This window comes from Ptychodera flava, chromosome 1 (genome assembly GCF_041260155.1).
Source record: "Ptychodera flava strain L36383 chromosome 1, AS_Pfla_20210202, whole genome shotgun sequence".
In the NCBI taxonomy this organism is placed as follows: Eukaryota; Metazoa; Hemichordata; class Enteropneusta; family Ptychoderidae; genus Ptychodera; species Ptychodera flava.
This window is the reverse complement of record NC_091928.1, coordinates 60,938,028-60,946,453: the sequence shown is the minus strand read 5'-3', so window position 1 is coordinate 60,946,453 and position 8,426 is coordinate 60,938,028. Positions and strand designations below refer to the sequence as shown.

Sequence of the window (8,426 nt, the reverse complement as noted above, 5' to 3'; positions counted from 1 at the left end):
GGACAATGAATATTCACAATGTAGGTTGTGACTGGAATTGTTAATGAGGTTCACCAACAGATGTAAAGTTGTAAGGTGAATACATTCACAAATATCTTACTCTGAGGATTAAAATAATTCACAGAGAATTAAATTGGAGCTTTTAAATGTTTTTTAGTGTCAAAAAAGGGGCTTTAAAGTGAAACACTGATGAGATCTAACATTTGTTTGATAAAGTTTAAACATTGTGACAATCTCTTTTTAATTGTGACCTGTGCAACAGACTGATTGCAATTCAATGAAGTTTTCTAATCAGCTCAAAGGGTGGATAAACACATAATAAAATTTTTAGAAAAAAATTGCTTCTTGAAATTTCTCCTAATGTGTTTGATTTTTGCAATTTGTATCATACACTTGAACACAAAGAAGTATGTGAAGAAGAGAATTCTACAGCACTTATAACCTCTTCAGAATTTTGCCACAGACTAATAATGAAATCAAACAGAGGATATTCATCTTGTTTGTATCAAAACGTACATAGCCATAACATATTTTCATGTTGTATTGTCTTTGTGTGCTTTGTATCGTGAGATTGATTTAGTTAAACATTGAAACAAGATAATTAAGAAGGTAGTTTTTAAACCACTGGAAAATATATGAAAGAACAGATATCACATTTTTACTGCATCACAGAATGTCATCTGTGTAGCATAACAAGCAAACTGAGGCAGAGTGGATGTTATAGGGATGATTCAAAATCCCCTAATAATTACAAATCAAACATAATAGGATTTTCAAATAACAAAGGAAAGTGATGTCTACAAAGGCAAATAGGATGGTCGGTTTGCTCAGGAAGTTCAATGTTTAAGGTGGAATGTGCTCAGGAGATATTTGAACTCTAAGACTTTTATGATACTTTTTTATCCTGTCCACTTTGGGCATTGTGAAGCTCAAGGATTAAAGAGAGTGTTTGATGGATTATCGGTAATTTAATTTGCCTCAATAGGGTGAACACAGGGTCGGCGGCCAATTTGAGCTTCAAATGTCAGTAAAAGATTTGTTGTTAATTCAATTTTGCACTGACACTTGATTTTTTATTTGCAATTTCAGAAAGGACAGATTTAAAAGCAGAAGTTTAAGTCTTTCAATTTAGATACCTTAAACACCCACTGATGCAAGAAAATAGTTTAGAATGTTATTAATTCAGTTTTAGAAAAGTTGAACTGTACTGATGTTTTGTTAATTTTCAAATGAAAGGCTTGAACTGCTTGCTAGAGTTACCAGCAGTAGATCAACAGACTTTGAAAGGGATAGAGGATTTGCAACGTTGAAATTACAAATATTTCACGTATTTTAAAACTTCAAGACAAGAGCAGTGAACACTTTGCGAAATATTGAGAAAGTTAATATATCCTGTATTTAATTTACTGATAAAATAATCCAGTACATAAGAGCACAGAAACAATGATTACTTTCAATTTCAAAGAATCTTCTCGATACAATATTTTGTTTATAATTTGTAATTCTAGGAATTAGGGCCAGCCATTCTACTATGATATGAGAGCAGCCATCGTTGAGTGTGGTCACAAACCCACCAATGCATTAGCAAATTGTAAACCAACAAAATCATGGTGTCTTTATAACATCAAGAATGATCTGTATGAATAATATAAAATTATATTCTGGTAAGTCACTTGATCACCAATCTTTGAGTATAACCTCACTATAGATCATTTTTAACTTTCTATCATTACTAAATATCATTTCAACTTTCTCAAATGTCAGAGTCAAGAGATCCCTTGAGTAATGCATTCATAATATTTTGATGATCATGTTATTTGTGATGTAAAGCCTAAAGACAATGCTTTTACAGAGGTAAAAAATGATCAGTGTCAAAAGATTGGGACACATTAAAAATCTATACATTTTTCAATATTTTGTTCAATTATTTTCTCGAAAACAAGAACTTTTCTTTCTTCTGTCACTTAAAGTGTACCAAAATGTTGTAAACTTGACATCACATTGTATCATGTACAAGATGAAACTTTCTTTTTGACAAATGAATTTCTAATCATACTGGATTTGAATGTTCATCATCAACATGGAAAATAGCACACATACAAGCCGTGTTGACAGTTTGAACATATAGGTATTTCAATATGATTTCAAATTGGGAGAATGAAGAAACTGTGGTTGGTTTACAGATATAATGAAAATACCTTTTGTCTTTATTAGTTGATGGGGCATTAATTAACAGTGTGACTAATAATCAAAAAATTGATCCATGATTACCATCAGCTCTGTATTCATCTTGAATGTTCAGAAACAAAGTCCCTTTCTTTCATTTAATCTCTCCTTTTCCAGACATTTTGAAAACATTCCATAAAGACTTGATGAACACCAAGGTCCAGCTGTGTTGCTATGGTTTCCACCTGATGATCCCAGAACAGACCCAAAACTACATGGTTGAGCCTGGTCACCCTGTCACAGAGTCAGGACACTGGTCAATCTTACAACATTGTAACTAGAGCTATCACAGATGTCAGAGTCAGTGATGTACACCATTCATGCACTGTAAAACTGCGTGTTGGACGGCTGTACAGACAGCGCGTTAGCAAGTTGGCAATGTTTTCGGAGCAATTACAGTGATTTATACACAGATTTGACAGGAGATATGGACTTGTAGTAATAAAGAAAGCAGTCAGATGGTTTGGAGTCGAAAGCTTAATTTGAAATACCACTGTACCACTGTCAAATTACTAACATAACTTGTATTAATAAAGAAAGCAGTCAGACGGTTTTGAGTTGAACTCTTTATTTGAAATATCACAGTCAAAATTAATAAAATCAAATAAAGTAAACCGTTGCACAAAAAACCCTTCCCTCCCCACCCCAGGGGACTGATTTCTTTCCCCTGTACCGCAGTCTGTCCATGAGTTCAACATTTTTAGATTCAGTCAAGGATTTATTCAAGAGCTTATCTTTGAAGATAACTACTTTTTTCTATAATCATTTATCATTATATTTTTCCTTTATTTTAACATAAAAATTTAATATTAGAGTATTTCTATCTAATTTCTTATTTGTTGTCATTGAATAACTACAACTCATTTACACATTAAAATTTTTGCGATATTTGTAGCATTATTTGTGCAATCAAGTATATTGTTATAGAATTATCGTATGAACATATCATTGTTTGCATACGTAGTCTTTAGAACACTACTGAGTCATGTTTGTGCTTGAACAGTCATATCTCCTGGAACCAAATATTCAACAAATACTCATCAATGTAGATGCAAACTTAAATCTGATAACATCTTGATTATGTAATAGACATTCTTGATCATAAAATTTTCACTGTCAAATATTAGTTCTGCAGAGAATCAAAAACTAGTTTTGTGGCTGAAGGTGCATGCTAATAAACTATTAATTAGTGAACTCATCAAGTCAAATCTTACAGACTGATCACCCTTACAGAGCGGTGACCCTTACAGAGCTGTCACTCTTTAGAGTGGGTTACCTTGCGCACAGCAGTGGCATTTACATGTGAAAGGTCCTCTACAGAACAGCCACCTCTGTTATGTGGTCATTGGTTACATGGAATTGCTCCAATTTGGAACAAAACCAGTGTATAAATGGTCAGCATATCTAACTTTGAATGACGTCCATCAAAAATGATTAGAATCGAAAGCAAGAAATGGGTATATATGAAGTGATTTTATGGCTGCAAAATGACTCTTTCCAAAATTACATCCATATATTATTAGATTTATGGTTTTGAACTTTGTTACTGCTGTTATCTGTTCTTAAATTTATCAGTCAACACACCACCTACACTAATGCCACACACCTTTATAGAAAGTGGTCACCTTTTCTTGATCCCTTGCATGACCACTATACACAGGTTTGACTGTATGTGATTTTGTTTGAATAACATTGCTTCAACTTTAGCCAATTTGGAAATATATTTGAAATTATAGCACATAAGTAGTTCTGTATTGCAACTTATATGGAATAATGTCATGTATATTTTTACAGTGTTTTTGTTTTAATGTTGGACCATGTGGAAATGTTCAGAATTTATTATGTCAATACTGCCTGTATATGTAATGCCTCTATGAACAGTTTGTAAAATCTAGACTCCAAGTCATGGGTTACAATGTCACTAGTCAAAGGAAATAACCCTTACCGAAATTTCAGGCCTCCCGCAAACTGTTACTGCAATTTGCCGCAAGCTTTGCAGTAAATTTGCAGCAAACTATTTGCCGCAAATATGCGGGTGGTTCATTTTTCAGATGCAAATTAGGTTTCTTGTGAACTTGCTGCAAATATGCAGCAAACTCCCTGCCGCAACGTTGCTGCAAACTCTTTGCAGCAAATTTGCGGCACAATCCTTGCAGCAAACTTGCGGCAAATTAATTTGAATGTTACTGAAAATTTGCCGCAAACTCCATACAGCAAATTATTTTATTTGCGCTGACCATTGTTTCTCGTGAAACTGGTATTTCAGAGTTTAGTTGGATAAAACACATCTTGTGCTGTCCACAGTCCGCCAATATATAAATATTATTTATCCAACTAAACTCTGAAATACCAGTTTCACGAGAAACAATGGTCAGGCGTCAGCGCAAATAAAGTTATTATAAACAAAAAGATGACAGAGAAAAAAAGGTTAAATTCAATTGTGGTACAATTTATTTTATATGCCATGTTCATTTCATGCCACATAAGTGTCATGATCATGTCAAGATTTTCTTTTGACTTGAGAAGTTTCATGTAACATTTACATTACTGTCAAAGGCTGCGATTTGGCTTTCTGTTCTCTGAATTTCTTGTCCCCTCTGTTTAGTGTACCAGCAATGGATTCTGAAAAATATAAATCATTCAGGGAAGAGTGTAAGTCTTTACCGTTTGACCAAACATTGTAAATTTCATGAAAGAAATCGATAATTATTTGAAAATGAGACAAAATGAAGTTGAAAAATTGAAGCAGAAAATGCATAAATATTCATGATCAAAATTAAATTAATAATGATTAAAATGTCCGACAGCGGACAACTCGCCGTATGTTGTTTACATACACGACGGCGACAATCTGCAAAAATCTCAGCACTCACTGTTAGTAAGTAACTGTTGTGAAACGAAAGTGAATTCAGTATGAATCAGTACTCAACGAAAATTTATCTTTAGGTAAAGATTGCAATACAACGATTACAGAACATAATTATAGCGATCGATGTACATACGAACGGTACATTGACTTACATTTCTGAACGGCTCGCAGACGCTGGACGATTCCCGGTCCGGTTGCAGGTCTCATCTCACCGTGCTGTGTGTAAGTACCGTACTCAGAAAATATAGTCGGCATCTTTACTGCCGCTCGCGTTCACAAATTTAGAACTCCGCCTGTCCCTGGTACTGTATACACGTTTTTGTAACTATGTGATATCATTTGGCTGGCGATTCCATAGAAAGATCACGAAATTGTCCACTAGATAACTCCCTGCTCACAAGCACGCAGCCGACACTGGCCGATGGTACTAAAATCTAACTTCGCGCCGATCAAGCCTCATGACGATAACGGAAGTGCGATCTATAAATCATTACGCGATTGATAATGTAGTCCCGTTTTTAAATGCTTGAATTGACTCTACATCTGCACCAATACGTTATATTTCATACCTGATATAGCATTTAATTTATTAGTTTAATGAAAATGGTTATTTTTATCATAGAAAGACTAAAAAGAGAGTAAAAATTCTTTCAGCAAGAAGAATCAATATCAATGCGCGAACTGACCTTGATGAACCGTGACCGGAGAGTGTAAACATGTCGGCTGCTCGAAGCTGATACACAGAACGTGTTGGACGTTGGTGAAGCGGCGCTTTGAATTTTCGTACAGCGACTCGGGATGGAGTGTAATCCTAAACCTCAAATTTGTGCTCGGCAATATAACTCTAACGCTGAAAACATGGACAAAAGCCTTTTACCTCGACCCATGTTATCAGAAGGCGAGATTTTGTCAGCGGCATCGATGGGACAGACTGTAAGCTGCAGTGCATTGTACGTACCGTATACATGTACTATATTGATGGGATGAATAGCTTGGAGCACAGCCACTACTCTGCTTGGAGGTAGTAGCGGAAACATTACTGTACAGATTTGCAGTAACAAAAGTCTACGACGTGTCCTTACAGACCATCATCAAACGCACATTTCGTTCGAAACTGTTTGCATTTTGGTATCATTCGCAGAAAATACAGGGTGTAACTTGCAAGACAGACAAGTCCCTGTTTCAAAAATTGTTTCCCTAAAAATTCAGTTTTCGATCCAACCATAATTTACCCAACCAGATTGTCAAGGGCACTTTTATTACATCATGTCACTACAGTATATACTATAGATGCACTCTATATCCATGCAATGCTTTCACCAGCATAACTGAAGCTGTTCATTATCTAGCATTACCACTTATTATAATTTAAAAAGTGGATTGTCTGTTATGAAATAAAGGAACATAAAATATAAATGAAAGATCAATTTTATGTTGCTTACACATCAGCACATGACTGGTCACGAAGTGCAACAGTACTCAGTGTGTAGTGTGTACTCCCTGGTAATGAAATAGTGGGAAATATGTCAATCATGTGTTGCTGCATATTTGCAGCAATAATCTGGTTTGCCGCAAATTTGCAGCAAACTGACTTAAGGGTTTGCAGGAGGGTCACATCTACCTGCAAACTTCTGCAACTCCTTCCTGCAAGCTATATGCTTGCTGCATATTTGCAGCAAACTTACAGCAAATTTGCAGTAGAAATAATTTTCGGTAAGGGATATAAAAAAAATTTGCTCACAGCCTCTTTAGCTTTTTAAAAGCAAATCCTGAGGAACAATTATTTTCTCAGGTCTTACCAGGATGTACAAAAGTACTTCTATTATTTGTCGTTTGGTTTCTCTTTCCTCTAATTAATAGTCGCGCCAGCGGCTTACTGACTACGCATGCGCTTATTCATAATATACTATGCGAGTAACCGGAAGTGTACCCTTCTTTCGTGGGCGCCGCCATGTTTTTTTTTTTTGAGTACTCGTAAATAAACAAATACGAAACATTATTATTATATAACATGCCATTTATAAAATATACCTCTTTTATTAGCCAGTAAATGTTATTATGCACCTTGTCGCTGATACTGAATATCGTTAATATAGATAAAGGGAGAAAACAGTCGCGCATATAACGGAGGCATACGCAAAGAATGCTGGGATTGAATTTTAGAAAAGCGCTCCCAGTGTCAATAGTTAAATTCAAATTTGCCAGTTTTTAGACGGAACGCTAAATGTAAATGAAGCATTAATTTCTGAAAAAGGGTCAACCTCAGTACCAAAAAGCAACATTAAAAGTAACAAATATTTTTGTACTTTGTTAAAAGGAATTTATGGTAATTTTGATATGACAATGTACAATTCACTTTATGAAAAAATACTTCTCCAAAAAGTAAGTTGGAATAAAAATATATAAGTCCTACAAACACTGTATTGTATACAATGTTATTATTGACAAATGAATTCCAGTCTGGAATAAAATTCAGTTACCCTCACTGATATTGGGCATTGCAGTACCCTGTTGAATACTGGGCACTTTGATGTGATTTTTGGAGTAGAACAAAAAACTCTGCCTTACAGACATGACAAAAATATTGGAAAAAAATCAAAATGACAGCTAATGGAGCTTTAAAGGCACCAGTTCCAGAGAAAATGTTTGAGTCTTGTCAGTCTTTTGTGAGCTATGGCCAGTAGATGGTAAAAATGCACGTTTCACATTGTTGAAGCTATCGGGCTATGGGGAGTTGTATGCCATTGTACATTATAGAACCCAAACGTGTAAGGCAAACGTGCATGACTAAACACTGTAAAAGTCTGCACGTTAGACATTTTAGACACGTTAGGTCCGTACACGACATGCACGTTAGACATTTTAGACACGTTAGGTCCGTACACGTTAGGTTTGCACGATACACGATAGGTTTGCACGATTGGCATGATAGATTTTGACTCATGTGGAGAACCTAAAATGACATGCACGTTAGACATTTTAGACACGTTAGGTCCGTACACGTTAGGTTTGCACGATACACGATAGGTTTGCATGATTGACATGATAAAATTGGAGTCATGTGGAGAACCTAAAATGACGTACACCTTAGACATTTTAGACACGTTAGGTCCGTACACGTTAGGTTTGCACGATACACGATAGGTTTGCACGATTGGCATGATAGATTTTGACTCATGTGGAGAACCTAAAATGACAGACACGTTAGGTCCGTACACGTTAGGTTTGCACGATACATGATAGGTTTGCACGATTGGCATGATAGATTTTGACTCATGTTGAGAACCTAAAATGACATGCACGTTAGACATTTTAGACACGTTAGGTCCGT

At 35.4% G+C, this 8,426-nt stretch overlaps 1 long non-coding RNA gene across 1 annotated transcript; it reads right to left on the bottom strand.

Annotated features, from left to right (window-relative positions):
• Positions 1-4,654: 4,654 nt before the first annotated feature.
• LOC139142254 (uncharacterized) lies at positions 4,655-5,614 on the bottom strand. The gene is made up of 2 exons (XR_011554340.1): positions 5,248-5,614; positions 4,655-4,848 (listed from the first exon to the last, which is right to left on the bottom strand). It is a non-coding gene; the product is annotated as an uncharacterized lncRNA (long non-coding RNA).
• Positions 5,615-8,426: the final 2,812 nt, after the last annotated feature.